Genomic DNA, 16,149 nt, shown 5'->3' on the forward strand with positions numbered 1-16,149 from the left:
ACATTAGCCATCTCTTACTTTTCATCCTGCATCCCACTCTTTTTCTAGACAAGAGAACTTTAGACTTAGAGTCTACTACATTTAACTTTATATTCTGGAATCTTGCTATATTAACCTATAGCAGTGACTTCTACCGTTCTTTTGGAAGTTATTACATAGATAGCCATGTCCTCTGCTATAAAGTAACAGTTTTATTTTATCCTTTCCAGTATTAGATCCTTTATTTCTATTGTCTTATTGCTGCAATGAAGATATCCAGTACAGTGCTCATTAGACATGATTAGTGAGAGTTTATCATCATCACTTTTTAGATCTTCAAGGGAACACATTCAATATTTCATTATCATTATGTTTATTGTAGGTTTTCCATTGATACTTCAGATTAAATAATTTCTATTCTTAATTTGTTAAGAGCTTCTATTGAATTCAATAAGATATTCAATAAGATACTATTGAATATTGTTGAATAACTTTCCTGCATATATTGAGATGATCATATATTTTTATCTTTCATTCTGTCAATGTCATAAATTACGTGGATAGACTTTCAAATGTGAAACTAACCTTGAATTCCTGTAATTAACTTTACATTGTAATGGTGTGTGATCATTTTGACATATTGCTAGATATATTATAGCAATGCTTTGTTAAGTATTTTTTATCTTAGTTCATAATGGCATTGGCCTGTAGTTTTCTATTCTTGTAACGTATTTTTCTGATTTTGTTACCAGTAATATTTTATCCTCAAAAAATGATTTGGGAAGTGTTCTCTCTCCTCTATTTTCTTTTTTCTTTTTTCCATTTGACTTGCTTTATTTTAGTGTCCAAGAACTGAACCCACAGTATATCCAAGGTATACCAGTATCAACTAATTTTATTTTTTAATTTAAATTTATTTTTTAATTTATTGTTTAAATTCAAGTTATTTAACATACAATGTAGTATTGGTTTCAGGAGTAGCGCCCAGTGATTCATCACTTACATATAACACACAGTGCTCATCCCAACAGATGCCCTCCTTAATGCCCATCATCCATTTAGCCACTCCTCTCACCCACCTCCCCTCCAGAAACACTGTTTGTTCTGTGTATTTGAGAGTCTTTTATGGTGTGTCTCCTTCTGTGTTTTTATCTTATTTTTTCTTTCCCTTCCCCTGTGCTCATCTGTTGTTTCTTAAATTCCACATATGAGTGAAATCATATGATACTCGTTTTTCTCTGTCTTACTTCACTTAGCATAATACTCTCTAGTTCCATCCACATTGTTACAAATGGCAATATTTCATTCTTTTTGTTTGATTGCCAACTAATATTCCATTGTGTGTGTGTCCGTGTGTATAATAATTTGGCTATTGTTGATAGTGCTGCTGTAAAAACTGGCTGAATGTGCCCCTTTGAATCAGCATTTTTGTATCCTTTGGATAAATACCAAGTAGTACAATTGCTGGGTCATAGGGTAGTTCAGTTTTAATTTTTTGAGGAACCTCCAAACTGTTTTCAGAGTAGCTGCACCAGTTTGCATTCCCACCAATAGTGCAAAAGTGTTCCCCTTTCTTCACATCCTCACCAACATCTGTTGTTTCCCGAGTTATTAATTTTCACCATTCTATCAGTTGTGAGTTCCATCGTGGGTTTGATCTGTGTTTCTCTTATGATGAGTATTTTGAGCATCTTTTCATGTGTCTGTTAGCCATCTGAATGTCTTCTTTGGAAAAGTGTCTATTCATGTCTTCTGCCTATTTCTTCAATGGATTATTTCTTTTTTTGTGTTGAGTTTGACAACTCATTTATACATTTTGGATACTAACCCTTTATCCAATATATCATTTGCAAATATCTTCTCCCATTCTGAAGATAGCCTTTTTGTTTTGTTGTTTCCTTCACTGTGCAGAAGCTTTTAATCTTGGTGAGGTCCCAATAGTTCATTAGTTCATTTTTTCTTTTATTTCCCTTGCCTCTGTGTTTGTTTTAGCTCTGTGAAGAATTCTGGCATTATTTTGATAGAGGTTGCATTGAATATGTGGATTGCTTTGGGTAATATAGACATTTGAGAATATTTGTCCTTCTAATCCATGAGCATTGAATGTTTTTCAATTTCTTTGTGTCTTCTTCAATTTCTTTCATAAGCTTTCTATACTTTTCAGCATACAGATCTTTTACCTGTTTGGTTAGGTTTATTCCTAGGTGTTTTATGGTTATTGGTGCAATTATAAATAGGATTAAATTCTTAATTTCTCTTTCTGCTGCTTCATTATTGGTGTATAGAAATGCAACTGATTTCTCTACATTGATTTTACATCCTGCAACTTTGCTGAAATCACGTCTCACTTCTAGTGATTTTTTGGTGGAGTCTTTCAGGTTTTCCACGTAAAGTATCATATCATTTGTGAAGAGTGAGTTTGATTTCTTTGTCAATTTGAATGCCTTTTATTTTTGTTGTCTGATTGCTGAGGCTAGGACTTCCAGTACTTTTTTGAGTAACAGTGTTGGGAATGGACATCCCTGTTGTGTTCCTGAGCTTTGGGGGAAAGCTCTCAGGTTTTCCCAAATGAGGATGATATTAGCTGTGGGCCTTTAATATATAGCCTTTATGATGTTGAGGTATATTCCTTCTATCCCTACTTTCCTGAGGGTTTTTATCAAGAAAAGATGCCGTATTTTATCAAATGCTTTTTCTGCATCTATTGAGAGAATCATATGGTTCTTATCCTTTTTTATTATTAATGTAGTGTATCATGTTGATTGATTTGTAAATATTAAACCAGCCCTGCAGCACAGGAATAAATCCCACTTGGTCATGGTGAGTAATTCTTTTTATGTACTGTTGAATTCGATTTGCTAATATCTTGAGAATTTTTGCATCCATGTTCATCAGGGATATTGGCCTGTAATTCTCCTTTTTACTGGGGTCTCTATCTGGTTTTGGAATCAAGGTAATGCTGGCGTCATATAATGAGTCTGGAAACTTTCCTTTCATTTGTATTTTTTGGAACAGTTTGAGAAGAATTGATATTAACTCTTTAAATGTTTGGTAGAATTCCCCTAGGAAGCCATCTGGCCCAGGACTCTTGTTTGTTGGGAAATTTTTGATAACTGGTTCAATTTCTTTGCTGGTTATGGCCTGTTCAAAATTTTTATTTTTCCTGTTTCAGTTTTGGTAGTGTGTTAGTGTCTAGGAATTTGTCCATTTCTTCTACAGTGTCCAGATTTTGCATATAACTTTTCATAATATTCTGTTATAATTGTTTGTGTTTCTGTGGTGTTGTTTGTGATCTCTCCTTTTTCATTCATAATTTTATCTATTTGGGTCCTCTCTCTTTTCTTTTTGATAAGTCTGGCTAGGGGTTTGTTAATTCTTTTGAAGAGCCAGCTTTCAGTGTCATTCATCTGATCTACTTTTTTGTTTGTTTCTATATGATTTATTTCTGCTCAAATCTTTATTATTTCCCTTTTTCTGTGGGCTTTTGTCTTTATTTGCCTGCTCCTTTTCTAGTTCCTTTAGGTGTAAGGTTAGGTTGTATATTTGGGACCTTTCATGATTGTTGAGATAGGACTGAATTGCAATGTACTTTCCTCTTAGGACTGCGTTTGCTGCATCCCAAAGTGTTTTGACTGTCATGTTTTCATTTTCATTTGCTTCCATGTATTTTTTTTTAATTTCTTCTTTAATTTTCTGGTTAAACCATTCATTCTTTAGTAGGATATTCTTTAACTTCCATGTATTTGAGGGCTTTCCAAGTTTTTTCTTATGGTTGATTTCAAGTTTCATAGCATTGTGATCTTGAAAATATGCATGATATGATCTGATCTTTGTGTATCTGTTGAGGGCTTGTTTATGACCCAGTATGTGATCTATTCTGGAGAATGTTTCATGTGCAACTGAGAAGAATGTGTATTCTGCTACTTTAGGATGAAATGTTCTGAATATTTTTGTCAAGTTTATCTGGTTCAGTGTATCATTCAAAGTCATTTTTACCTTTTGATTTTCTGCTTAGATGACCTTTCCATTGTTATAAGTGGAGCATTAAAGTCTCCTACTGTTATGGTGTTATTATCAATGAATTTCTTTATGTTTGTTATTAATTGATTTATATATTTGGGTTGACCAAGTTGGGGGCATAAATGTTTACAATTATTAGCTCTTGTGATGGATAGACCCCTTAATTATGATACAGTGTCCTTCATCTCTTGTTACAGTCTTTCTTTTTAAATCTAGTTTAAATATGGCTACTGCAGCTTTCTTTTGATGTCCATTAGTATAATAGATGGTTCTCCATCCCCTCACTTTCAATCTGTAGGTGTTTTTAGATCTAGAATGAGTCTCTTATAAGCAACCTGTAGATTGATTTTTTTTTAATCCATTCTATTACCCTATGTCTTTTGACTGGAGCTTTTAGTGCATTTACATTTAGAGTGGATTATTGAAATACATGAAGTTAGTACCATTGTGTTACCTACATGAAGTTAGTACCATTGTGTTACCTATGGAGTTGGTGTTTCTGGTAATGTTTTCTGGTGCTTTGTAGACTCTGTTGCTTTGGTCTTCTCAGAGAGTCCCTCTTAAAATTTCTGGCAGGGCTAGTTTAGTGGTAATGAATTCCTTTAGTTTTTGTTTGTCTGGGAAACTCTTTATCTCTCCATTTATTCTAAATGACAGCCTTGGTGGATAAAGAATTCTTGGCTGCATATTTTCCCCATTTAGCACATTGAATATTTCCTGCCACTCCCTTCTGGCCTGCCGCATTTCTGTGGACAGGTCTGCTCCTAACCTTATGTGTCTACCCTTGTAGGTTAAGGAACCCTTGTCCCAAGCTGCTTTCAGAATTCTTTTTATCTTTGTATTTTGTAAGTTTTACTGTGATGTGTCATGGTGTTGACCTTTTTAAATTGATTTTGGGGCAAGTTCTCTGTGCCTCTTGGACTTTAATGCCTGCTTCCTTCCCCAGATTAGGGAAATTCTCAGCTATAATTTGTTCAAATAAATCTTTTGCCCCCCCCCCCCCCTTTCCCACTCTTCTTCTGGGAAGAGAACATCATTCTATTATGTGGATGTTGTTTCCTTTAATGTATTCACTTAGGTCTCTAAGTCTCCCCTCATGATCTAATTTCCTTTGCCTCTTTTTTTCAACTTCATTTTTTCCCATAATTTTATCTTCTATTTCACTTATCCTCTCTTCTGCTTCTTAAATTCTTTTTGTCACTCTATCTAGTTTGTTTTGCATCTCAGTTATAGCATTTTTATTTCATTCTGAGTAGTTCTTATGTCTTTGATTTCTGCAACAAGGATTTCTCTAGTTTCTTCTGTGTTTTTTTTTCAAGCCCAGCTAGTGGTTTTATGACAGTTATTCTAAATTCTTATTGAGATATATTGCTTATATCTGTTTTGGTCAAGTGCCTGGCTTTCATTTCTTTTCGACCTTTCTTTTGGGGAGAATTCCTCCATCTTGTCATTTTGGCTAACTTTTTGTCTTTTGTGTGTTTTTAAAGCTTGTTATGTTTCTTGCTCCTGAAAGTAGTGCTGTATTAAAAAGGGATAATACACTGTGCAAGGCCTGGCACTTCAGGAAGTTTTTCTGGTGTATGCTGTGTGCACTCTGATGTTGCATTTTGGCTGTTCTCACTGGTCAGTCCTCTGTAGAGCTTCTCTTTGCTTGCAGTGGTGGAGTGTTTGGACCTTTAACTAGGTGTGCTTTGATTTGTTTGTTGAATTAACCCTGAAAAAAGTGGAGGAAGGAGCCTGATACCCAAAAAAGCAAAAAGGAAAGGAAACCGAAAAGAACAAGCAGAGAATCAAAAAAATATATAAGACTGATTCCAAAGAAAAAGAAAAAAGACAAAGAGAAAAAGAAAAAAAGTAAGAAAGCTGATCAAAAAGAGAGGGAGAGAGAGAGAGAGAGAAAAAGGAAATGAAAGAACAATGAAACCAGCAAGAAACTATGATTCTGATTCCAAAAGGAAAAAAGAAGAAGAAAGGGAAAGAAAAAACAGAAAAAATAACTACAGGTGTCATTTTGAGGCACTCAATTTTCAGTGCACTTGGTGCATGGGGAGTGCTAGCTGTGCTGACCTTATGGAGGAGAGGCCTGTTGTGTTGGCTCAGAGTCAGTCTTGCCCCAGTAAATAAGCAATTGCCAGGCATGGGGGCGGGCAGGGTTTGGTGTAAGCAGGTTCCCCCTCCACTGGGGTCCTCTGTGTTGCTCTCTGATGTCCTATGGTCATGGTGTTGAGGGGAAAATAGCACCTCCCCATTCTCTCATCCCTGGACTGGGGATCTCACACAACACCACTGTTCAGGCAGCCCTCACAGAATAGCAAGGGCAGTCAACTTGTCCTGCAACACAGCTCTCCTGCATTTGTTCTTTGATGCACGGCTGGGATTCAAAACCCAATATCTTAAAGGACCCAGCACCATGGTGACCCACTCTCCACCTCTGGAGTAGAGCCTCTCTACCCTGATGATTAAAAGCCTTTGGCTGGATCTTTTGCAGGGTCTTTTGTCCTTGGGGAGGCAATAAACCCTCTTCCAGAAGTATTCTAGGAAGGGGATTGTTCTCTCCCAATATACCTCTGAGATCTCTACACCACAATATGCACAACGAGGCCAGCTCCCTCCTTTCTAGGAGCATGGGCCACAGCTTCACTCTGGGGGAAGTCACACTCTTCCAAAACCTCAGAGTTTGAGTTCCAGATGCTGTTCACGAAAAAGAATTGGGACACTCAGTACTTCTCACTCACGAGTCCATGTTCCAGAGACGTTTTCCTCTTGTGCTAACTCGATGCCACACTTTCTCAAGCCCTCTCTCTTTCTCTCCCTTTGTCTCTCCATGGAAAGGGTTCCCTCCCCCCAATGGCACCTCTGTTTTTCTCTCCCCTAATTCACTTCCATAAACCTTGCACCTGCCAAGCAGTCTCCCTCCAACTGTACAGATCCTTCTGCCAGTCCTCAGATCAATTTCCTCAGTGTTCCAAGTGATATGACCTCAATACAGCTGTGTTTGAGGGATGAGGAAAGACCAGGGTCCCTCTACTTCTCCACCATCTTAACTCCCCCAACCTCCATTTTCTTAAGTAATTTTGTAGTTTGGAATTATAACATGTTAGCTACAATTCACATGAAACAATCTGGGTCTGTTGTTTCCTTTTTTTGGAGATTAATTGATTTAATTATTTTAATATGTAAAGGGTTATTTAATTTTTTATTTCCACTTGAGTAAGCTTGGTAATTGTTGCCTTTCAAATATTTTGTCCACTTTATCTAAATGTTTGAATTTATTGGCATAAAATTATTAATAATATTCCTTCATAATTTAAAGTCTACATGATTTGCAGAAATAGTCTCTTTTTTTTCTTGATACTGGAAATTTTTGTCTCCATCATGCTATTCTTATCTGCTTTTCTAAAAGTGCATCAATTTTATTGACCTTTTAGAACTAACTTTGCCTTAATTGATTGTCCCTTTTTTGTGTGTATTTTCTATGTCATTGATTTCTGCCCTTATTTTTTTTCTATGTTCTTTCTTTTATTTTGAATTTCATTTGTTCTTCTTATAGTTTTATAAGGTAGAAGCTTATATCACTGATTTGGGGTAATTGGTCTTTTCTAATGTAAGCATTTAAAGCATAGCTTTCTGTCTATACACTGCTTTAGCTTCACTCATGGGTTATTTAAAAGTATGTTGTTTAATTTCCAAATAATTATGGAAATTCTATATATCTTTTTTGGTACTGGTTTCTAGTTTAATTTCCTTGAGTCAGAGAACATAGCCCGTAAGATTATAAAATTTAAAATTGATTGAGACTTGTTTTGTGGTCCAGCATATGGTCTATGATGAATATGTCATGTTCACTTGAAAAGTAATTTGTATCATGTAATATGGGGCTAATATTTAAGAAATGAAAGCTAAGTGAATACTAGTGTTACTAACAATGACTGAGAGAAAGTGCTATAATTTTGAGTTATGATAATGGATTTTTATCTAATTTTCTTTTTGTCAGTTTCTTTCTCTATGTGTTATTGGGCACACTGAAAATTGTGATTATTTTTTGTTTCCTTGTGAAGTGATAGTTTTTATCATTGGGAAATAGTTCTATCTGCGGAAAAGCTCCTCTTTTGAAATTTTCTTTATCTGATAATAGTGTAAACTGTTCAACTTTCTGAGTTTTGACTTTCAAATCAATGGAATGCTTTCAATTTTTCTTTTTTTTCTCATTTCTTATTTTTAACGTGAATTTCATGTATGCAACATATATCACTTTTTGTTTGTTATCCAACCAGACAATATTTACCTTTGAAATGGAATATTTAAACTTTGGTCACTTAATCTAATTATCTATATGGTTGGATTATAGTTACTGTTTTGTTACATTTAAAAATATTTTTCCTATATGTCATTTGTATTTCTTGTCTTTTACTTTGGCTTTTAAAATATTTTTCAGTATTTTATTTTAATTCCTCTGGTGAACATTGAGACACACATCTTTGCCTTAATTTTTATATTGCTGCCTTTAAAATTAAAATATGCACTCTTAACTTATAGTATACATAAAGTTAATATTGTTTCTCTTTATGGTAAAATATAAAAGACTTGCAATATTGTAATTATACCCTCTCATTTGTGTGGTTGTTGTCATATACATTTCATTTACATGTTTTAAGCTACACAATACAGTGTTATAATTTTTACATTATAGAATCAATTGCGAACTACTGTCTCTGTTTTTGCTAGGGATATAGATTGTTGCAAGAGTATTTTATCTGTATTTTCATAATGAAAAACTGCCAAATAATCTGCAAAATCATAACTCTTCTTGAAACCACCAGAGAGCTAAGCTCACAGGCAAATGAGAAATTTTATTTCCAAAAAATGACGAGGTTCTCTGAGGAGAGATAAGAAACATAAACTATTTTGTAGGAGGAAGAGGAAGCTGCCATGGAAGTACTTAACGTGAAACAATTAAAAGTTTTTACAAATTCCAAATGGTTGAATGTGGGCTAACATATCAGTATAGAACAATATAGAGCCCTCCCCCTTGCCCCCACAGAGGTAATATGCATTTACTTAGTCTTTTACATGGTCTCCACTTATTACATACCAGTAAGTTTGGGGGTGGGACAGAAGAGAAGATTGAGAGTAATTGTTGCAGGGGTAGTGGCTCCACTGTCAGAACAGTACAAAGTCCCATACTCTTCTTTGAATCCTCCTTCTCTTATACAAAGAAATTGCCTTTGGCCACTGGGGAAGGAGGAACAAACTATCTCACCCCGAATACTCAGGCAAAGATCCAGTTCTTTCAGAATGAAGGGTAGAAACATAACCATTTTGGCACAGGGTTCAGGGAAAAACCCTCATTTAGGGGGAAGGGTACAGGAAAATCCCTTCTGCTTCTGGACGAGGGGCAACAGCAAAAGTCATCTGCCAAGGGTAAGGGGCATAGAAACCTCTCCTATAAAAGACCATCTCAAGATGCAAGACAGAATTTGCTGACACAGCATGAGAGGGATAGGAATGACAAGGAATGATAAAACTTATCCACATGAGCCAAGTGTGCAGGTCTTGCCTAAAATATGAGACTTGACAAGAAATACTGGTAATCTCTTTTGTCAACTCAATAAGCCTAACACCAAGTAACAAGCAAAAGTGTGCAGCCTCTGGGAATGGGCAAGAGTGCAAAGGAAGATCTCTTTTGTGGAAAAAGTGGGAAGGAGCTGCTAAATCTGAGCAGGAATGTTAAATATTACACGTTAGAAACCCAGCCTCACACTACAGATTAACAGCTGATCACTATGGGAAATAAAATATAAGATTGTGTTACACAGAATGTAGCAATATAACAAACTCCACTCTGCTACTGGCTACATTTAATCAAATCACCCAAATAGTGACTAGACAACAGAAGTGTAAAAAAGAATAATAAAGTAAAATAAAAATAAAAATAAAAGAAGTTAACCATTTGTGGTAATAAATACTACGTAATTCAGTCTATGCTCTTCTTCTAGATAGTAATTCTGGTATTCATTTACATAAAAATTCAGGAAAATCTATTCATTGTTATGAACTATAGCAGTAATTAGAAATAGACTCAGATGAACCAGAAATTGGAGCTATCAAATAGGGAATTAAAATAACTACTATGTGAGGTGATGGATATGTTAATTAGCTTGATTGTCGTAAGGTTTTCACAAAGTATACATATCTCAAGATATCACATTGGAAACCTTAGTTTTTTACAGTTTTGTATGTAGATTACACCTCAAGAAAGCTAAAAAAAAGTAAACAATTGTCATTTTATGTAAAAGAATCTAGTCATAAATGTGGACAACATGCATAAAGATATGTGGAATTTCAAAAGAAAGATGGAAACAATGCAAATCCTACAATAAGAAAAAAGTGGTATCAGTGAAGATTTTCTTTTGGAGCTCCACAGCTTACTGGACAAAACTGAGATAAAAATAAAAGACTTTGAGAATAGATCATTTGTTTATCCACAAACATAAAGAGAAAAGGGACTGAAAGAGGAAAAAAAGGAACAAACTATCAAAGAACTATAGAACAAATGAATTAATCTTACATGTAACTGGAAACCCAGACATAGAAGACAATGAGAATGGGAGAGAATAAATATTTGAAATGACAAGTTTCCAAAAATAATGAAAGACAACCAACCACAAATCCAAAAGCCTCACAGAATAGCAGACAGGATAAACACAAAAACACACAAATACCACTACCACCACCACAACAACAAAACCAACAAACACAGAAATTTTAGTCAAACTGCTCAATAACAAAGATAAAAATAAATTTGGGGGAATTCAGATGTGGAGAAGAAACAAAATCCACAGTAACAAAAATAAAAATTCAACGGACTTCTCATAAGATACTCTGGAATGCACGAGACAATAGATTGAAATCTTCAAAATATGGAAAGAAAAATGTCAGCCAAGAATAATGTATTTTTTTAAAAATGAAGGTGAAATTAAACTTTTTCAGTGAAACAAGTTGAGAGAATTTTTTTTACAGCCTTCTTTCTCTGCAAAAAATTGCAATCACATAATTAAGTTCTCTGAACACAACAGAATAAAACTAGAAGTCAACAATCGAAACAAATCTGGATACTCCTCAAATATTTTGAAATTAATATACTCTTAAAACTGATGAGATTGTATAATAAATTCTATACACAAACAACAAATTCTATATGCATATAATTATAATAAATTATTGAAATTATATACATGATTATATTTCTGATATACAATATTTTAAAAAATTAAATGTTGAAATGTATTTGTAAATATCTAAATGTATATTTGTCTAAAACATATATAACAAATATTTATGTATCTTTATATAATTTCAACTAAGTTTCTAAAAATCCCATTTATTTCTTTGTCAGATATGTCTAGTCCTTCCGGATAATTACTTGTTGCTTTCTCATCCTTGTGACCCCAATCTTTATTTTTTAAAAGTATTTCTTCCATATTCTGCATCTAAATCTGTCATTTACAGCTTCTCCTGACTGTCTATTATAGTAGTTGACCTCCTTATGGTTTTGTGGATCTTTGATTTTGGAGTCTTATTTACTTGATTTAAATCTGTTGGGAATTTTTAATTGTTAAATTTTGAATATTTTTCTCTGAATAGGATTTGTGTCTACTTCAACCATATTTCACATAGAGGTAATTATTTTATTCTTTCTTGAGATTCCTGGATTAATCTATATATCTTATTTTCAGCTTCTCCACCTTTTAATATATCAAAGCTTAGTATTATAATAACAGTGCTTCCATTGGCTTTTCCCTCATAATAATCTTGTTCTCCCTTCTTGCTATCTAATCACTTCTAGTTCAGATTTATTTTATGAATTTTACCTTTTTCAAAATGTGGGTAATTGTTGGGCTTTTGGAGATCCACCTTTATTTTATGTTCTTTACGATATTTTAACTATATATCTTCTTTCTAAAATAGAATTGTTTTATAGTAGGATGATCTTTCAATATATCTAATCTGCCATACACTGGTAGCAGGTTTCATTTTCATCCCTTTTTTTTTAACTTTCATTGAATTTTTTGAGGAAAAAAATTAGAGAGACAGAGCATGAGTGGGGAAGGGGCAGAGACAGAGGGAGACACAGAATCCGAAGCAGGCTCCAGTCTCTGAGCTGTCAGCACAGAGCCTAGTGCAGTTCTCAAACCCACGAACTGTGAGGTCATGACCTGAGCCAAAGTCGGATGCTTAACCGACTGAGCCACCAAGGCACCCCTACGTTTTGTTGAATTTTTGCCTGATCTCTAATATCTCTGTGATCCTTGGGACCAGTGTGCCCTCTGTTGTTAGACTTAGGGCTTAGATTATAGTGACAAAGCTATGTCACCAAGGGCTAGAAGCTAGAGACCAGAAATGTCTGCTCAGGTATGGTAGGCTAAGAGGTAGCCTGTCTGAGATATCAGGAAAGAGTTAGCCCGCTCAGGTTAGTGTTGGGTCTTTGTCAATAAGAAATTGATTGTGTGCTTGTCAAGCAGATGGTTAAGGAGAAAGGAATTTAAATGCTACTTGCAGTTATACTGGGCAAAGATAACCACAGTCTATTTCTATCAATGACTCTGGAAGCATTGACACTACTGGGGAAAGAACACTCCAGTCTCTAGAAAAACTCATAATATTAGTCATTTTGAACCTGGGTACTGTTTTGACATGCTGTTCAGAGTACCAAGATAGGGTCTTGATACAGGAGAATATGATTACACTGATTACCTGATATAGGTTACAAGGCAAGAACATCAAAATAAGCAAAAAAAAAAAAAAAAAAAAAGCCAACAACAAGGCAAAAACCTAGCTTATAATATATAAACAATGACATATAAGAAAGAAGATACCTCTCCTTGCCTTTCCCCCGCTTGCTTTTGTATTCCATCTCTTGGTTCCTTATCAAAACTGAAGAGTAAAAGGATGAATAGATAATTTGCATTTTATTTAAGCTCCCTTGTGTAATATCCTGTTGTCATGATTCAAATACCAATGTTACCTACCAGTAATTCTCATTTCTTTTGGTGTATGCAAATCATGACAATTCACTTTAATGCTTCTTAGCATGTGGTAAACACTAATATAAGTACAGTTTTTGCTTTTTCCCAAAAGACTTCAATCTTTCTGAAGACTAGGTTCATATTTGCTTTGTTCATTACTCTTTTCCCATATATATTTCCATATTTTTGAATTAATTAATGATTAAGTATCAGGGAACTTACTATGTAGAATGTGTGGCCAAGGGCTATTTTGATACTATATCCAAAGTGACTGCGGCACCTGGGTGGCTCAGTTAAGCCTCAGACTCTTGATTTTGGCTCAGGCCCTAGCCTCAGGGTCATGAGATTGAGGCCCATGTTGGGCTCTGCACTGACAGTGTGGAGCCTGCTTGGAATTCTGTCTCCCTCTCTCTACCCCTGTCCCACTTGCGTGAGCACACACTCTCTCTCAAAATATTTAAAAAAATAATAATAATGTAAAAAATGATTCTCCCTCTGCCCCTCCCCTGCTCGTGCGCATATGCTCTCTCTCAAAAACAAAAACAAAACAAAAACAAAAACAAAGTGACAGATAACATGATGTTCAAAGATAGTTGTTATAGCAATAGCTTTCTAGAAAATTCTTTTTTGTAGAATATGGTTCACTTTCTGGAAAAGATATCTTATTGGAAAATAAGAATAGGCAGACAAAGTTGCATTTTGAATATTCTTTTTTAACAGCTCTTTAATTTAGAATAACATACTCTTTGAGCCTCAGTTTCCTTGTCAATGAAATGGGAACAATAAAAACTGCCCTTTATTGCTACTCTATCTACTGTCCTACTACAGTCAGGAAAGATGAAAGAGAAATTGAACCACCTATATATAAGAAGGATAATTTGTGGGAAAGCATGGGTTGAAGGGGAAATCAATATAAGAAAGATCTTTCTGAAAGAGTAGTCAGTACTCCAAGCCCAAGAAGGAAAAGTCTCAGTTGAATAGAAGGCAAGTGTGAAAATTTGGATACTAGGTCATGTTTGCATGTTTGTTTAAAAGGGTAAAGTGAGTCATTGTTAAGTTTTTCTTGAATTATCTAATCTCATCTATTTTGAATTATCTGATCTCACCTATTTTATACCTTACTTTATAATCCATCCATTGTCTTTATCTTCCCCTTTACCAAACAGTAATACATTTTATTAACTCTAGGAATGCATTATTTTCATCCAGACTTTGTTGTTTATTGTCACATGGAAGTGGCCTCATACCAATTCATAGACTTGTTAGTATTGAAAAAATAGATTTATGACCCAAATGTATATTAAATTCACATTTCCACAGAATTTGAAAGTGTAAAAAGTATGTGCTGAGCTTTATATAAATTAGTCTAACTTTATATGAGGTACAAATATGATTCAGTATTTAGGAACATTAAAAAACACGTATGATTTTAATATCTGCTAACAGGTGAGCAAGGCATTCAATCTCAATTACTCTAAGAAATGTAAAGCATATTTATTTTTCATGATATTTATGTACTAAATAAAACCACATCTTAATTTGCTCTGAACTTCTGAGTCTCCAGTTGCTATACCTTGATTTTGGATCCAAAATTTTCAGAGCAAAGGTGACTTATCTGCATAGACATGTTTAGAGACCAGAGGAGAAAATAAGACATGCTGAAGTTATAGCATCATTTTAAGCTTAATTGTATGTACACTAGAAGTAGCCCATGAATTCATCTCCTTCTTAAAAGACATGAATAACTCTCTGGGATTATTTCCCAATATCCTTATTTATTAAAAATAAAACAGAGAAAAACAGATATTCTAAAACATAGATGGCAAAGGCAGAGAAACTTGTAGGACAGAATAAAGAACTGACATTTATTTCTGCCTTCCAATGTTCACTTTCAGCAAAAGCCAAGCAAACATATCCGATCATCCAAGATCTCTTTGCTTCAAATACAGCTGTAGGAAGGCTATTGTGTTGTAAATAATGGATTAGAGACAAGGCTGATGGCTTTGAGGTTCAAAAGATCCTTAAAATGTTTTTTAAATGAGTATACATACCTAGTAAGAGATAAACGGTATTTAAATCATCCCCGGACCAGACTCTACCAGCCAAGGTAGAACATTAGAGCTTTTAAGAGACAGGAGAATAATTATGTTTACTTATTACAAGTTTTGATGGTGGAGTAAAGGGACCAAGGTGTCTGGAAAACAGTCAGGAGTCCGGTTCTGAGTAGATATTCTTGGGTTGGCTTTCAGAAACGAAAACTGGCTTTGGGCAACAGATTTAGATGTGATTATATGAACAGGGTTTGTGTGTATGTGTGTGTAAAAGAGATGGGGCAGAGGACAGGATTGGAATGTGGGTGGAATGTGGGTGGAATGTGGGTGGCAATAGTCACAGCATATTGAGGTTACAGCTAAGCAGAAATTAAGTTAGAATCGTTCATGATTGCTGTCAGGATTCACAGCTGGTACTTGGGCAGAAGGTATAGAGTTGAGTTAGGAACTATGGTTAAAACTGCGTGTAAGGAAGCAGCTGGGGCAGTTTCAGATCACGTGACTCAGGGATCAAACAAGAATGCCTATAAACACGTTTGCCAGTCTTTACATACAAAATTAAGCTCTATCAAACCAGAGCAGACACCAGGCAGTTCTTCATATTGTAAGAGATGTAGGGTGACTGTGACAGAGGATTAAGAGTATACATGGGCCTTTGAAAGAAGCGTGGGTATTTCTCCCATCTTCATAATGGAAGACAATTAATATATTCAAAGTCACGACTTTTCCTAACAGTCTATGTGATAAGGGTTCCCATCATACAAATGATTTTTTTCTCTTTTCTTTAAAAATTTACTACAGGATTCCTTTGAATGATATATAGATTTGTAAAGTTTAGTTAAACAACTTTCCAGCAGTAATCCTCTGTTTTGAACGTTGATAGATCTTTGTAATTTTTGTGTAATACTTGCATTCTGACATTTAATGGAGTTACTTGTTTATCATTTTGGTCCACAAAAACATTGTTACGTGAGCTCTGTCAGAACAAGAATTTGTTTAGTTATTGCAAAGGAAAATTTTATAAACAAATATATATGTTAATAAATTTTCATAAAGTTTTAGACAATATTATA

Source organism: Prionailurus viverrinus, chromosome X (genome assembly GCF_022837055.1).
Source record: "Prionailurus viverrinus isolate Anna chromosome X, UM_Priviv_1.0, whole genome shotgun sequence".
Taxonomy (NCBI): Eukaryota; Metazoa; Chordata; class Mammalia; order Carnivora; family Felidae; genus Prionailurus; species Prionailurus viverrinus.